The 17,394-nt window shown below is 43.6% G+C and overlaps 1 protein-coding gene across 2 annotated transcripts in view; it reads left to right on the plus strand.

Annotated features, from left to right (window-relative positions):
• RDH5 (retinol dehydrogenase 5) overlaps positions 1-17,394 on the plus strand; it is a 101,337-nt gene that overhangs the window by 29,155 nt on the left and 54,788 nt on the right. Inside the window, exon 1 of one of the 2 annotated variants that reach the window (XM_077483367.1) lies at positions 8,239-8,427. The exons of the other annotated variant lie outside the window; for it this stretch is intronic. The gene's annotated coding sequence lies outside the window, so the exon portion shown is untranslated. Of the gene's footprint in view, positions 1-8,238; positions 8,428-17,394 lie in introns of those variants that run through there. 2 annotated transcript variants of the gene reach the window in all.

Consider the following 17,394-nt stretch of genomic DNA (forward strand, 5'->3'; position numbering starts at 1 on the left):
TGACACGGGTTTGCCCATTTCCTAGCGTGAGTTGGGGCGTGGTGGTGGAGGTTCATGTCCACGTTGCCCTTCATGGGGATCCCTGTCTTGTCTCAGGTGTCTTGGGGCTCTGCATGCTCTTCTGGTGTGACCCCGCTTCCCACAGTTGTAACAGATGATCTTTTCCCAGGTATTGGGCAGTGGTGGTGGACGAGTGTAGGCAGGATCTTCGTCTTGTGTTACCATGAGGGGCGTTGGTTTTTTCCCCTTTTGGTTTTCTATCCCTCTGGCCACCAACAGTAAATCGGACATTTTCATTGAGCGATATTTAGGGCGGGCCACCATCAGGCTTTTTCTGATATCCTCTCTGAGTCCTGAGACAAAAGCAGATGATAACATGTGTGTGTGTGTCTTTTCATAAAGGGATAAGCCCAGATCATCAAAGGCCTGTATGAGTCTAGCATGATACTTCTCCACAGACTCCCCTTTATCTTGGGCAATATCTTGGATTGTGGTGGTCTGATCTGCCAATTTCTCCTTTGCCCAGTCGCGGAGTTGTGCACAGAACTCCACGCCTGAGGTGTAGGAAGTGGCACTTGTCAGGCAGACATCATAGTAGGGCCGCCTGCATAACCGGCCAAAAGACATGTACTGCTTTAATTTGGCATAGGCTGAACAAGTCTCTCCAGGCAGCTTAGTAAGTTTCTTGTATCTGCACTATCCTGCGGTAGAAGGGCATTGGCTGTTTCTCTGGGTCAGGCAGACTTGTCACTAAGGTTGCTGCTTGTGATGGGGTAAAAGCAACATACATCACCAGTGCCCCTTCTGGTAACCGAGACTGGTGTTGGGGCGGGGGCTGAGAATGGGCACTGTTTCTTACGGTTGTCAGCATACGTTTGAGATCCTCCCGGAACTGTGAGTCCGGAGCCGGATTGGGGGTTAAATCAGCAGGTGGCCTTGCTGCCTGTTGTTGGTCTTCCCACTAGGAATCTTCTTCATCATTAACATACCCAGCCTGTGAAGATAGTGCTTCCATATTAGGGAAGACAGGTGTGTGGTAGGAACCATCCTGGTTTAAAACAGGAAGAACTGGGTATAGGCCATGGCTGGACCTACTGGGTGTACCAAGATGGCCGCCGGCAGGAAGTGCACTGGGCTGGGCAGAAAGTGAAGGCATGGGTGCACTAAGATGGCTGCCGGGTGGAGTTGTCACAGTGGGTTGTGCTTGGGCTGGAGTTTTGAGAAGGGAGTGGGTGTAAGGCGGATGGCAGGGTTGTCCCTCTCCTCCTTTGTTCCAGTTTTAGTATATGGGGGCGGTACAGCCACATTATCAACTCTGTGATACACATACATAGTACAATTGGCATCTTTCTTAATTTCCTCTTCTATCCAACCCTCTTTGTGTAATGCCCTTGCCGTCCTGTACCATGCTTCTGCCACATCCAATAAGCCGTTATCACACAGAGCGCCCCTTTGTTCTCTTATCAGCACACGCCATTCCTCTGCTTCTTGCAACATCTTCTCTCCTCTTCACAATATCACATGCTAGCATTCCCTTCTATCTCTCTCTCTCTCTCTCTCTCTCTTTCAGCGGACGACTTCAGAGGAGAATACAGGCAACTAATGGGTTAATACTCCTCTGACTGCTGTCTTATCAAAGAATTCCTAGGGTGGGGGCTTGCATCCCTGCGAGCGATCTGTCTCCTCGCAGGCTCCTGGCTGTTCTATCTCTTCGAGGGTCAAAACTAGCCCATCAGAGGTGGTGGAGAGCAGTGGCTTATGGCCCAACTGATCTTTCAGGTAGCCACCTTCTCTCACCTTCACCAATCCCCAACCCTCCTCGTGTATGGCAAACAGTAATCCACAAATACACTCAGGACAGGACATTACACCTGACACTCTTTGAACTGCAAAGATAGCTCTCGGGAGAAGCTCACCTGAGTTACAAGACTGCCAAATTCCAGCTAGCCTTCGTTCAGTCTGCCCAATTTGCAGCTGAGATTAACCCGCAAGAAAAGCTCACCCGAGAAGAACGTTTATAGACGTTTGCAAGACTTCCGCAACCCTTCTTTCAAACTGCCCTAATTTGCAGCTTGAGATTAACCCTCAGAGATCCTACACCGCCAACCTCGAGTAACCCCATCTATAAAGGCCTGCAGAATTCCACCCCACCACTAGAGGTAGAATCTAGGGGTGAGGATGGACACACGCCTGCAACTGCACTTTCAGTCTGCTAAATTTTCAGTCCTTCAGAATGACAGACACTGAACAGATAATAGTCAGCAGAAAACCATTAGCAGGTTTGTTAAAACAGCTCCAGGCGAGAAATAAGTTACCTGCCTCTTTGAACAATCGAAAGGAGCCAACAAGACAAAATCAACCGGCCCAACCAGAGAAGTCGTACAATGGTAAGGATAAATATGCTTACCGTACTGTTAGGGCTGCGCGCTTAACCCCCTTCTCTGATCTGGCGAGCTGTTCAGTCCTGGAATGCGGTCTCCCTTCGATTCAAGCCTGAAAGCCCCCACGCTCGGCGCCAAATGAAATGGATAAGAACTACAAACTAGTTTGAGGTTATCTGCTGCTATTTCCAATTAAAAAGTATAAATGTGCATGCACATTAGAAGTAAACACTCTCTGAGATACGTTCAGCTCGGCTACTTCTAAATTCTGATTTATTTGTGGGCGGTGTTGATATTTTATACAGAAAGATACGTCACTGCTATGTCAGTCTAATTGGTACATCTTATTGGTTAAAATACAAGAGAAATGAAGAAACTTGATGCTTGAAGTTTGGTTGAAGCTGGTTTTCTTATCTCAAATGCATTCTTCTAATGCGTGGGATGTAGGGTATAGACGCCATCTTAACTCCGAATGGAGAGTCAATCTGTATACTACATAATAAGTAAGGAACATGTATACACATAAGCAAATAGACATTTTCTGATTATCATTATGTACATTAGATTCCTTAACAACTGTACCTCAGTCCCTATACTGATAAAGGACTGCTGCAGTATAGGCAGCAGACAGCAGTAGTGCACCTCAACCCTATATATTGTGGACCTATACCAGTCCTTAAGGAATAGCAGACTGTACCTCACTCAACCCTATGTACTGTAGTACCCTATACCTTACCAGTTCTTATAAGGACCTTTGTGGAACTAGTAGGTTGTGAATGATTAGCAGACTGTACCTCAGTCCCTATACTCATAAAGGACTACTGCAGCAGAAGGGCAGCAGTCAAGTATAATATTCTTTCTATATTTGGAAGAAAGAATATTATACGTGTACAAGCCTATTACCATACCAGTCCTGAAAAAAACCTTTGTGGACCTAATAGTAACAGCTACTGATTAAACTGACTGTCCCTCACTGCCACACACAGCTTCCTGCCTGTCCCTATTTAAACTGACAAAACACAGGCTGCTAGAACAATAACTTGAATAGCACTTAAAACTATATCCTGTACTACTTTACCATACCAGTCCTGAAAAGGACTTTTGTGGACCTAATAGTAACAGCTAATGATTAAACTGACTCTCCCTGCTGCACACAGCGTCCTGTCCCTCTCTCTACACTGACAAAAGACAGGCTGCTGCAACAATCACTAGCACAGCAGTGCCTCAAACCTATATCCTGAACTACACCTAACACCTATACCATGATACCAGTCCTTAAAAGAACTTTTGTGGACCTAATAGCTAGCGATGTGGGTCACTGCAGTCTCTCCCTGCTCCACACAGCAACCTCTCCCTATAGTGACATATGAAAGAATGTAAAATGGCCGCCGGATCGGGTCTATTTATAAGTTAGGGGGAATGTCCAAGTGTCCATGTGCTGTAATGTCTCAATTGGCTTTCCTGTACCCCATGATGGATGTGTCATCATAGGTCAAAGTTCTTTTACACAGTAAACACGGAAGTCCGCCGGGCGAACGGCGGCAATAGTCCGCCGATCGGGCGGACTGCGAACAGCTGAAATTTGCCGCGAAACGACCGCCGGGCGAACCGTTCGGCCATCCCTACTTAGAAGAACCCGTGGTGCTGATTGTTGGGTCAAGGTCAGATGAGTCTGGCCATTTAAAACGTTTGAGATTGGCATCACCTGGTCTTCCCAGACGATGATTGAGAACAATCCATGACACTGGCAGGTCTCAGCTTTGCAAAGGGGGCAGTGCATGCTATAAATTCTGCAGGGTGCTCAAACTTTTGCAGATGCCATTTTTTTGTTTTCTGTAATTTTGAAAGTGTAAATGATGGAAATAAAATCTAACTTTTTTTTTGACATATTATAAGAATGTCTAATCTGTAATTTGATGCCATTTGGAGATTTTTCCATCTTTCCTTGGCTTCGTTACGCACATTAATACACATTTTTACCTGGGGTGTCCAAACTTTCGATCCCCACTGTATATCACGTCCACCGCCACCCCTCTGTCCAAGAAATCAGGTTTGTCTGACAACTTCTGTCTTTCATGAATCCATGCTGTCTGTTGCTTAAAATATTTTTTTCCTGCAAGAACTCGTCTATGTGGGCTTTTATTAATCTCTCCAGTATCTTCCCAACTATAGAAGTTAAACTAACGGGTCTATAGTTACTTGGTAAAGACTGTTCCCTTTTTAAATATAGGCACCACATTGGCCCTGCGCCAATCCAGTGGTACTATTCCGGTCATTAATGAGTCCCTAAAAATTAGATACAATGGCTTTGAAATTACAGAGCTCAATTCTTTTAGGATCAGTTGGTGGATGCGATCAGGTCCAGTTGCTTTATCCACCTTTATTCTGTCCAAATATTTCTGGACCATATTATTTTTGAGCTATTGTGGATTTGGGGCTGCGTCACTACCACCCCCATTATGGACATGAGCTCCAGCATGCTCCTTTGTATACACAGAGCTGAAGAAAGTATTTAATAAATTAGCCTTCTCTTTGTCGCCAGTCACCCCCTCCAGATTATTTTGTAAAGGGCCTACATGCTCAGACTTGAACTTTTTACTATTAATATATTTGAAGAATTTTTGGGGGTTTGTCCTACTATCTTTTGCAATCAACAAAAAAGGGTTTACAACCACTTTAAGATGAAGTCTACTGAAAATAGATATTTTTTTTGTGTCCTTAAAGTGGCCGCATGACTAGGGGGTGGTCACGGCACCCATGGATATATTGATGCTATGCATGAATCTACCCCTTGCATACAGTATAGGGGGTGGCGTGGAGAGAGGGGGATGGGCCGCCGCAGAATCTGCTCCTCAATCTACCCAACAGTGTATCCAGATGGTGAACCAGATACTGCCATTTAAAAAAATTATCTTTGAGCATAGAGGTTGCCCTAATAAATATAACAAGGTATGGGATCTTTGGTGTTCATCCACTCTTATTACTATACAACTATCTGAGGGGCTTGGGATCTATAGTCAATCTATAAGTTAGGATGTGATTATACTTGTGTACTTTTTAAAGAGTTGCTTTATACCTGACCTATCCTTACTGGTCACTGAGCGATTGGACGTCACCTTCAGATGTCGAAACTGGGCCATTGGTTTTTGTATATTCAACTGTAAACATGATATGCAATTGTGTACTGAATTGTTTATTCTTTGTGCTCATGTTGAGCATATTGGTCATTGTACCAACATGTCTTTCTTTTTGTGAATCTTGTCAATAAAAAGAGTTAAAAAAAAGAAATAGCTACACACACAATGTTATCAAAAGTATTGAGACACCTGCCTTTAACTTTAATGGCATCCCAGTTGTAATTCATAGGGTTCAATATTGAGTTGGCCCACCCTTTTTTTTAGCTATGACAGCTTCAACTCTTCTGGGAAGGCTGTCCACCATGTTTAGGAGTGTCTATGGGAATGTTTGACCATTCTTCCAGAAGCACATTTATGAGGTCAAGCACTGTTGTAGGACGAAAAGGCCTGGCTCACACTCTCCACTCTAATTACATAGTTAGTTGGGTTGAAAAAAGACACAAGTCCATCCAGTTCAACCACAAAAAAAATTTAAAAAAAATAATAATATCATACAATCACATATACCCAATTCAATACCCAATGAAGAATCATTCAGAGTAATTAATTCCAAAGGTGTTCTGTCGGGTTGAGGTCAGGACTGTGCAGGCCAGTCAAGTTCCTCCACCTCAAATTCACTCATTCGTGTCTTCATGGACCTTGCTTTGTGCACTGATCCAAATCATTTGGAGGAAGGGGGGTATGGTGTGGGGTTGTTTTTCAGGGGTTGGGCTTAACCCCATAGCTCCAGTGAAGAGAACTCCTATGGCATCAGCATACCAAGACATTTTGGACAATTTTATGCTCCCATTTTTGTGGGAACAGCTTGGGTATGGCCCCTTTCTGTTCCAACGTGACCGCGCACCAGTGCACAAAGCAAGGAATTTGAGCGGAGACTGCGAGCCAGGCGTTCTTGTGCACATGAGTGCCTGACCTCACAAATGTGCTTCTGGAAGAATGCTCAAACACTCCCATAGACACACTCCTAAACCTTGTGGACAGCTTTCCCAGAAGATTTGAAGCTGTTATAGCTGCAAAAGGTGGGAGAAGCAACAGACTGATGAACTCATCCCTTTGTCACTCTACTGTCTCCTCCTATCACCATGCAGTTTACACTGTAGCACAATTTATTGGCTTCTTATGCTGCTTCTCCCTCCCCCACTTTGAGCTCTGTTGTACAGCACACTGCAAAAAGCTGATACTACATGAAATTCAGGTACTAACACTGCTTGCATTTAAAAAAAATTAATTGAATGTGTGTCTTTTATATTTTCCTTGGGTATATTAAGGCCTCATTCACATGTGCATTTAGGGGCAGACTACAAATTACTGCAGAAGACTTTGCAGGGTTCATGTGAACAGCTGCAGCCGGGAAGCCCCATACAAAGCGATGCAAGGCTGACAGTGTCCACAAGCATAGCATGCAATTGGGCATACAGCAATTACTTCTGGATGATGAGCCCCATATGCAAACTGTTGGGGGTAAATACCAATAACATTGCATGGAGTCACTATCCCTATATTATTTATTAGGCATTGATTTTACTTGTCATTCTAGCTATATGTTATATGCAGGGCTCAAGTCCTGCGGGAATGCATGGGAACGGAGTTCCTGTACTTTTTCCACAACAGGAACTCAGTTTCCATTAGCAGACGTGTCCTGTAAGACTTTGAAGTATGCGAGGTGTGTGGCAGGTGCTACACCAGCAGCTGCCGACACAGCTCGCAATAGTAAGTGCCGCACACCAGGGGTGGACTGACCATTCAGGCATTGCCAGTAGGGGGCCGCATGACAGCTTCCTCTTCGATCTACCTGTCAATCACAGCTAGCTGATGGGTAAATCAGGTCTAGGTCTAGCTGATGGGTAGATCAGCTATTCTGCTCATAGGACATGCAGGGAGAGAGGTGAGCTGAGGGAGGAACATCAGTTTGGAGTGGTAAGCTGAGCACAATACCTGGCAAAGTTTAATGCCAGGAGGGAAGTTTATGTGGAAATACGTGAAGGGTTGGAATAGCAGCGAGTGTGTGTTGGAGCCCTGCAAAGTTTGCAGCCCCCCAAGCTAACATACATCTCCTAAGCAGGAACACATCACTATCTCCCCAAGCATTCTGTCCAGATAATGTGCAGTTAATTTATAACCTTTCCGTTTAACCCTGTGTTATCCAAACTCTTTTCAATGAAAAGTGTAAACTCACCACATAAACACTCTATATACAAAATAAAATTCCCCAATAAAGATTAGAACATGATGTTTACATTTGCATGGAAGCACAATTGAATGAATGCTAATTATTTAGAGAATTACCGTATTTATGTTTATTGAGGATTGTTTTTTTTATGTACTAACAGTTAAGCTTCATACACACAAACGAAAATTGGATGAAAAATACCACTTTTGAAGCATTCGTGCATATGAGCGCATCATTTTTTTTTTTTGGTGGGGAGGTGGATCTTAGGTGAGAGTTCCCACACTTTTTTCCCCAAGACTTGACCCCTGGTTATATGCCTCTATATGTTACCAAAGTCAAAGGAAAATATGCCTCTTTTAGTATTTCTCCCCAGCTTAATTATACGTTTCTTTTCTCAGCAACAGGTTTCATATAATGTCAATGCAGATGCTGCTGTTATCTGTTATACACCATTCCCTTTTATCCTGTTGACAGCAATTGCTATGCTAAGTGTTAACAGCACAATCTCCTCCTTAACCCCCCTCTAGTAAGTCTAGGAAAATCTCGCCTTTAAAGCTGGTGGACTTTGCCTATAAGCAGACTGTGTTTGCACCACCAGCACAGCTTTAGAAGCACAACCCGGATAAAGGGAATAGTTTCCTTGTATTGTTCCATCTGACGGCTGCTTAGACAGAACCCAAGAGCCTGCTCCATCTAAAATACGGGGTATCCCACAGGAGAATCCCAGGGTACTGCAAAGGTAAGAGCGGAAATGTAGTCTATACTGTGCAGGATTTATGCGACTGACAGGCAGTGCTGGCACAGCTGATACATACTGTTAATATTTAACTCACTTTCTCAATGTGTGCACAACACTGGAAGTGAAACTGAACTGTCACTTACAATTCAGGATAACACAACAGGAAAAGCTTTAGGCTGGACTCATATCCTTTCATTTTTGCTTGGTTTGTTTTTTATTGGAATAAATAGAAACGTATCAAAAATTTATCTCAATGCATGCCTTAAAAAGCATTGATGCACATAAAACGCAAACAAAAACGCACCATGATGCACGTCAGTGTGTGTTTGATGTGTATTATTACAGGCTTTGTTAAAAAAAGAGCAACAGCACATGATACCGATGCACAATGAGATGCGATTGTATGTGCTTTCATTGATTTCAATGGTAAAGGCATCAAGGGAAAATGCATAACTGTAATTGTAGCCTTATAGATCCTATCAAATGTAGGCATTGCGAGTGTATCCACTGAAGTCACTTTTATAAGTTATAGAAGGTATACTGTATAGAGCACCATATTTATTGTGATCTTGGGTTATCTCAGAGAAGCAATACCAACTGCAGGAAATTCCAATTCAGCCAATTACCTATTCCCAGAGAAAGAAGAGATGGTACTGTCGCAGGGTACCCATAGAATAGCAATGGATCAGCGCAACACGTCAGATGATTGGGTGAGAATTACCTTGTATAGGTTACATAGAGAGGATGAAAAGTAATGCTTCTGTGCAATGGCAGTATATGCATTATTGCACAGAACACCAGTTGTCTCATATCCTCTATACCCATTGCACAGAGCACCAGTTGTCTCATGTCCTCTATGCCCATTGCAAAGAACACCAGTTGTCTCATGTCCTCTACACCCATTGCATAGAGCACCAGTTGTCTCATGTCCTCTACGCCCATTGCACAGAACACCAGTTGTCTCATGTCCTCTACACCCATTGCACAGAACACCAGTTGCCTCATGTCCTCTACACCCATTGCACAGAACACCAGTTGTCTCATGTCCTCTACGCCCATTGCACAGAACACCAGTTGTCTCATGTCCTCTACACCCGTTGCACAGAGCACCAGTTGTCTCATGTCCTCTACACCCATTGCACAGAGCACCAGTTGTCTCATGTCCTCTACACCCGTTGCACAGAGCACCAGCTGTCTCATGTCCTCTACGCCCATTGAACAGAGCACCAGTTGTCTCATGTCCTCTAGGCCCATTGCACAGAACACCAGTTGTCTCATATCCTCTACACCAGTGATGGCGAACCTTGGCACCCCTGATGTTTTGAAACTACTTTTCCCATGATGCTCAAGGACTCTGCAGTGTGGTTGAGCATCATGGGAAATGTAGTTCCAAAACATCTGGAGTGCCAAGGTTTGCCATCACTGCTCTACACCCATTGCAAAGAACTCCAGTTGTCTCATGTCCTCTACACCCATTGCACAGAACACCAGTTGTCCCGTGTCCTCTACACCCATTGCACCGAACACCAGTTGTCTCATGTCCTCTATGCCCATTGCACAGAGCACCAGTTGTCTCATGTCCTCTACATCCATTTACAGAGCACCAGTTGTCTCATGTCCTCTACACCCATTGCACAGAGCACCAGTTGTCTCATGTCCTCTACGCCTATTGCACAGAACACCAGTTGTCTCATGTCCTCTACACCCATTGCACAGAACACCAGTTGTCTCATGTCCTCTACACCCATTGCACAGAACACCAGTTGTCTCATGTCCTCTACACCCATTGCACAGAACACCAGTTGTCTCATGTCCTCTACACCCATTGCACAGAACACCAGTTGTCTCATGTCCTCTACACCCATTGCACAGAACACCAGTTGTCTCATGTCCTCTACACCCATTGCACAGAGCACCAGTTGTCTCATGTCCTCTACACCCATTGCACAGAGCACCAGTTGTCTCATGTTCTCTATGCCCATTGCAAAGAACACCAGTTGTCTCATGTCCTCTACACCCATTGCACAGAACACCAGTTGTCTCATGTCCTCTACACCCATTGCATAGAACACCAGTTGTCTCGTGTCCTCTATGCCCATTGCAAAGAACACCAGTTGTCTCATGTCCTCTACACCCATTGCACAGAGCACCAGTTGTCTCGTGTCCTCTATGCCCATTGCAAAGAACACCAGTTGTCTCATGTCCTCTACACCCATTGCACAGAACACCAGTTGCCTCATGTCCTCTACACCCATTGCACAGAGCACCAGTTGTCTCATGTCCTCTACACCCATTGCACAGAGCACCAGTTGTCTCGTGTCCTCTATGCCCATTGCAAAGAACACCAGTTGTCTCATGTCCTCTACACCCATTGCACAGAGCACCAGTTGTCTCATGTCCTCTACACCCATTGTACAGAGCACCAGTTGTCTCGTGTCCTCTATGCCCATTGCAAAGAACACCAGTTGTCTCATGTCCTCTACACCCATTGCACAGAACACCAGTTGCCTCATGTCCTCTACACCCATTGCACAGAGCACCAGTTGTCTCATGTCCTCTACACCCATTGCACAGAGCACCAGTTGTCTCATGTCCTCTACACCCATTGCACAGAACACCAGTTGTCTCATGTCCTCTACACCTATTGCACAGAGCACCAGTTGTCTCATGTCCTCTATACCCATTGCACAGAGCACCAGTTGACCCACGTAGAGGAAACAGGAAATGTTCCAACCCACAATGATAAATGTTGTCATGTACTGTATAATAAGAAGAAAATAACGCCAGACCACAGTGAACATGCCATGCAAAATCCATGGTGATGAAACAAAAATGATGTCTGTATCCAAAGATATGTAAATGTTAAATATTTCTAGTGTACCAGTAGCCAGTACTGCTGTGTAGGGTAAGAGCAAGAGATCGTTAATGAGATTTCCTTTTTGAGGAGAAGCCACAAAACTGCTACGTTTCTCTTGCCTGGGAAAAAGGACATAGGGTAAGAAACAAAACAATAGCAATTATTTGTAGTAATAATAATAGTGTGTAGGAATCCTGCCATAAGCTGCAGTGCCCCCTGTATAAATTTAGTATAAATTTAGTTTTTGCAGCTTGGCTGTAGCCAACCTGGCCTTTGTTTATTATGTTATCTGAGACCATTCTGTTTTCCCTAAGCCCAAGAACATAAACAAATAGGAGATGAGAAAAAACATAAGAAAAAAAACAGGAGCAGCAAGAAGTCAGACAAACACAGAAGGTGTCAAAAAATGTATGAAAATGTTATTGTTACAAAAATTAAAATCAACATATTGTTTAAAATATGAGCTAAAATATGAGCTCTGGTATCATCATATCCCCAATACAACAAAAGCATAAAAATAACCCTGAAAGTGTCAGGTCTTAATTATATACAGAGAATTTCCAAATGGTGATAGTGTCAGAAAGAACCCCATACGCGTTACAATTACAAGAAGCGCAATCTTCATCAGGGGGAGACATATGATATTAACCACTTGCTTACTGGGCACTTAAACCCCCCTCAGTCCCAGACCAATTTTCAGCTTTCAGCGCTGATACACTTTGAATGACAATTGCGCGGGCATACAACACTGTACCCAAATGAAATTTTTATCATTTTTTTCCCACAAATAGAGCTTTCTTTTGGTGGTATTTAGTTACAGCTCGGAGTTTTATTTTTTGCTAAACAAACAAAAAAAGATGCAAAAAAAAAAAAAAAAAAATCATGTTTTAATAGTTTGTTATAAAATTTTGCAAACGGGTCATTTTTCTCCTTCATTGAAATGCGCTGATAAGGCGGCACTGATAGGCTGCATTGGTGGGCACTGATGGGCTGCATTGGTGGGCACTGATAGGCTGCATTGGTGGGCACTGATAGGCTGCACTGGTGGGCACTGATAGGCATAGTTAAGGCGGCACTAATAGGCACAGATAAGGCGGCACCGATGGGCACAGATAAGGCGGCACTGATGGGCAAAGATGGGCACAGATAAGATGGCACGGATGGGTGGCACGGATAAGTGGCACGGATGGGTGGCACGGATGGGCACTGATAGGTACCACAGATAGATGGGACTGATGGGCACTGATAGGTGGCACTGATAGGTGGCTCTGATAGGTGGCACTGCTGGGCACTGATGGGCGGCACTGCTGGGCACTGATGGGCGGCACTGGGGTGCAGCACCTTTGAGGCAGATTGGGTGGCACTGTGGGTGGCACTGTGGGTGGCACTGTGGGGTGGCACTGTGGGTGGCACTGTGGGTGGCACTGTGGGTGGCACTGTGGGTGGCACTGTGGGCACTATGGGCACAGACGGGGGGCACTTACTTTTACTTTTATTTATCCTTCAGGATGGCACTGCGGGAGGCAGGTGGGCACTGGCAGGTGCCATGTGGTGCCTTGCATTGCTGGCCGTGATCGGGACTGATGTCCCGATCACGGCCGCCGGTGATCGGCTTTTTTTTTTTCTCCTCGCGCTGTCAGCGCGAGGAGGAATAATAGCCGATTACCGGCTCCGTTCTATCACATGATCAGCTGTCATTGGCTGACAGCTGATCACGTGATAAGGGGTCGGGATCGACCCCTTGCACGGATCGGTGATCAGGCGAGTCTCACGGACTCACCGATCACAGAGCGCGCCGCGCGCGCCCCTCAGGGGGCGCGCAGGCCGCTCGTAACCGGGACGACGTCAATAGACGTCGTCCCGGAAATCTAGGTCCGCGCTAATGCCGTCATTCGGCAATAGCGCGGTACCCAAGTGGTTAAAGAGGGAGTCCCGCAAATTTTTTTTTTTAAAGTCAGCAGCTACAAATACTGCAGCTGCTGACTTTTAAAATAAGGACACTTACCTGTCCCAGGGTCCAGCGATGTCGGCACCCGAGGCCGAACCGTCTCTCGGTCCTTGGATGCTGCTGTCGCCATCTTCGGTATGGGAATCAGGAAATGAAGCCTTGCGGCTTCAGTTCCCGGGTCCCTACTGCGCATCCACGAGTTGTGAAGCTTAATGAGAATGGTCCGCGCTGTCTCTGGGACCCATGATTGTCCCAGCAGACAGCGCGGCAGGACAGGAAGAGGCATAGACTCCCGTGGGAATCTATGCCTGGAAGTGGGTGCAAATACCTGTCCTAGACAGGTATCTGCACCCTCTTCCCCCCTGAAAAGTGCCAAATGTGACACCGGAGGGGGGGAGGGTTCCGAAAAGCGGAGGTTCAATTTTTGTGTGAACCTCTGCTTTAATCTTACAACAAATAGAAAATACAAAACCTCAATAAATGGTTTCCATTTGTCGTGGAGTACAGTTACCTTCTAGCACAGGAAAAATAGACTTAGACCAAAGTCACTTTGACCACAAGGGCAATGCAGGTCCCCTGGGGCTTGCAGGAAACCACATGGATATAAAGGTGCATCTCATACAATTAGAATACCATCAAAAAGTAAAATTCTTTTTGCAATTCAATTCAAAAAGTGAAACGTGTATACTTTATATAGATGTGTTACACACAGTATTATATATTTCAAGCATTTCTTTCTATTACTTTTGATTATGGCTTACAGCTAGTGAAAACACAAAATTCAGTATCTCAGAAAATTAGAATATTACATAACCAATAAAAAAAAAAGTTTTTTTTAATACAGAAATGTTGGCTTCACTTTTTAAATTGAATTACTGAAATAAATTAACTTTTTGATGATATTCTAATTTTATGAGATGCACCTGTATGCTGCAAAAGAGGGGGAGAGGCACGTACCTGCAGTAATGAACCCCAAAGGCAATAATGTGAGGAGGTAGGCAAGTGCACTGAATTTAAACATGTAATTCATTCTATGAAGCTATACACAGCAACTGTACTATGACTGCACTGTATTGTGTACTGTGTATACCACCAGAAGTGTAGTAGCAACTTTACTACGGCTGCACTGTATTGTGTACTGTGTATACCACCAGAAGTGTAGTAGCAACTGTACTATGGCTGCACTGTATTGTGTACTGTGTACACCACCAGAAAAGTAGTAGCAACTGTATTATGGCTGCACTGTATTGTGTACACCACCAGAAGTGTAGTAGCAACTGTACAATGGCTGCACTGTATTGTGTACTGTGTACACCACCAGAAGTGTGGTAGCAACTGTACTAAGGCTGCACTGTATTGTGTACTATGTACACCCCCAGAAAAGTAGTAGCACCCTACCTTTGGCCAATTATGGCTCTCTTAGCAGAGCCATAATTGGCTTGCGGTGCTTTATGAGGCATTCCATGGTCCTCAAATTTCCCGCAAACTCCCCATAATGTTTGCTGTTCTGCGAACGGGCGTACAACCAATGTTCGAGTCAAACTCGAGCTCAAGCTCATCCCTAATCCTGACTACAGTTCTGATTAAACCCTGACTGATCACAATTCTGATATACAAAGCAAAACATATACAATATGCCAAAATACTGCATTAATTGTGCAGACAAATATGAGCTATTCAGAGTTATGTGTGCTGATGTCATATCCATTTATCATTGGTTGCTTTATCACACAATTCTTTGTTTTAGTATTTTTTATATTTGTACTGCCCTATTAAACAAGCTCATTTGTTCTTGTTTTCTGTTTATAGTAATATTTATAGAATGGTTATGCATTGAACTGCATTCCTTTTTTTTTTTTTTTTTTGTGGCTACAGCCCCATGTCATCACATTGCATACACAGTTGTTAATTTAATACTTTATGCATCTGCCAGCTGGAGATGTCATATTTCATTGTGTAGTATATATATTGGTTTTATGAGCTTTATTTGTAGAGTTTTGTTCCCTGCTGATCTATGTTCTATTATTTTTATTCATGGCACTAGCTCTTTAATATTCCACATCTAATTTTTGGATTATTGATGCTTTGATGCTTGTTAGCTGTATATTCAGCATTGATCATTGTTGTCTCTATTTTCTACATGACTTGAATATATATATATATCTCTAATTTTGTGCTGTGGGAGAATGAAGGTGTTTAAACAACGGTTACCTTTGGGTGTTGAGAGGCAGATATAGTAAAAATGCTCTAATTTATATGTATAAGCTAATCTTGATTTTCGGGTCTAACATTTATTTAGTATTTATTACAAATATTTAAATAGCAATGACAATTTATGCAGCGCTTTATATACTGTACATACACATCGGTCCCTGTCCTCAGGGGGCTTACATGCTAAGGTCCCTATCCCTCATGGTCGCCACAATGCAGTAAGACATGCTTCCAAAAGGTAGCCAAGGTCCTGATCACCTCGTTACTCTCCTCCCTGCCGGAGGAGTACCGCGATTTTAGCAATGTCTTTGACAAAGGTCAAGCCGGAAGTTTGCCCCCACACCGGTCATATGATTGCGTAATTGACCTTCAACCTGGTGACATACCTTCTCGTGGCTGGTTTAGGTTGGTCTTGGAGGATATGGCCACGGAGGAGTATGTTGCAAATGCACTTTCCCGAGGTTTCATCCACAAATCCTCATCTCCTGCTGGTGCTGGTTTCTTCTTTGTGAAGAAAAAGAGTGGTGAACTGAGACCTTGTATTGATTATAGGGGTCTCAATCGTTTATTGATTAAGAATGTCTTTCCGATTCCGTTGATTACGGAGTTATTTGACCCCCTCAAAGGAGCAACAGTTTTCACAAAGCTTGATTTGAGAAGGGCATACAATCTCATGAGGATTAAAGAGGGCGATGAGTAGAAACTGTGTTTAATACCACAACAGGCCATTATGAGTACCTCGTAATGCCTTTTGACCTTTGTAACGCCCCGGAAGTTTTCCAGGAATTTAATAGCGATGTCCTCAGAGATTTGTTGCACTTATGTTTTGTGGTTTATCTCGATGATATCCTCATATTTTCCAAGTCCCTTGAGAGCCACCACACAGATGTCTGTCCTGTGCTTCTGAAACTAAGAGAGAACAATCTCTATTGTAAACTGGAGAAGTACGAATTCCATCGTGAACAGGTTAAATTTCTGGGTTATGTCATTTCCACTGCTGCTTTTTCGATGGACCCAGAGACACTTTCAGCAGTCCTACAGTGGCCCCGGCCTTTGGGTTTACGTCCTCTGCAGCATTTGTTTGGCTTTGCCAACTATTATCAGTTATAAGTTTATTCGTAACTTCTCGTCTGTTGTCAAGCCCCTGACTGATATTACCAGAAAGGAAGGTAACCCATAGAGTTGGTCTCCAGAGTCCATTAAGGCCTTTGAGAGTCTCAAGGCTGCCTTTGTTTTTGCTCCTGTGTTGGCACATCCTGATTCTACGTTACCTTTTATCCTTGAGGTTGATGCTTCTGAGACTGGAGTTGGCGCCCTCCTGTCTCAACATCCTACCTCTGAGAGCGATATGCATCCTTGTGGCTAATATACAAGAAATTGTCACCTGCGGAGTGCAATTACGAGATTGGTGACAGAGAGCTGTTGTTGATCATTTCTGAAACTTTGGCTATGTGTTGACTATGTTTGTTCTATTTACTTTTATTATTAAACAAGTGGGATTTAACTGTACTTCTGTCTTGGTCTGATTCATGGTTTCTGACAATAATAAAAATGTGTCACCAGCGCAAAATGCAAACTATAAAATAAAATGCTAAATATCTATGTGGTCTGCTGCAGCTATAGTCTCTTCAGAATGTGAAATGTGCTCAATATTGATAAATAAGTAGCCACACTAACTACAATATAAATCAAATCCTGTGAAATATAAATGCAAATAAAAAATACAAGTAAAAAATATTGTATGAAAAATCATATATGTACCAACACCAGTGTCCAAACATTTAAGCATTCAGTATTAAAGTCATATTATCAAGAAAGTGTCCATCAAAAGTGAATAGTGATACTAGTTTACTTTCCTCTTGTACTTGTCCACTTAAATAGGATTTCCCTTTCACTCAGTTGACCTCATTTAAGAAATAAGAGAAAAGCTATAATTGCGCAACATATTTAT

The sequence above is a fragment of the Lithobates pipiens genome, unplaced genomic scaffold (assembly GCF_037356315.1).
Source record: "Lithobates pipiens isolate NorthernLeopardFrog02 unplaced genomic scaffold, aLitPip1_a1.2 Scaffold_16, whole genome shotgun sequence".
Taxonomy (NCBI): Eukaryota; Metazoa; Chordata; class Amphibia; order Anura; family Ranidae; genus Lithobates; species Lithobates pipiens.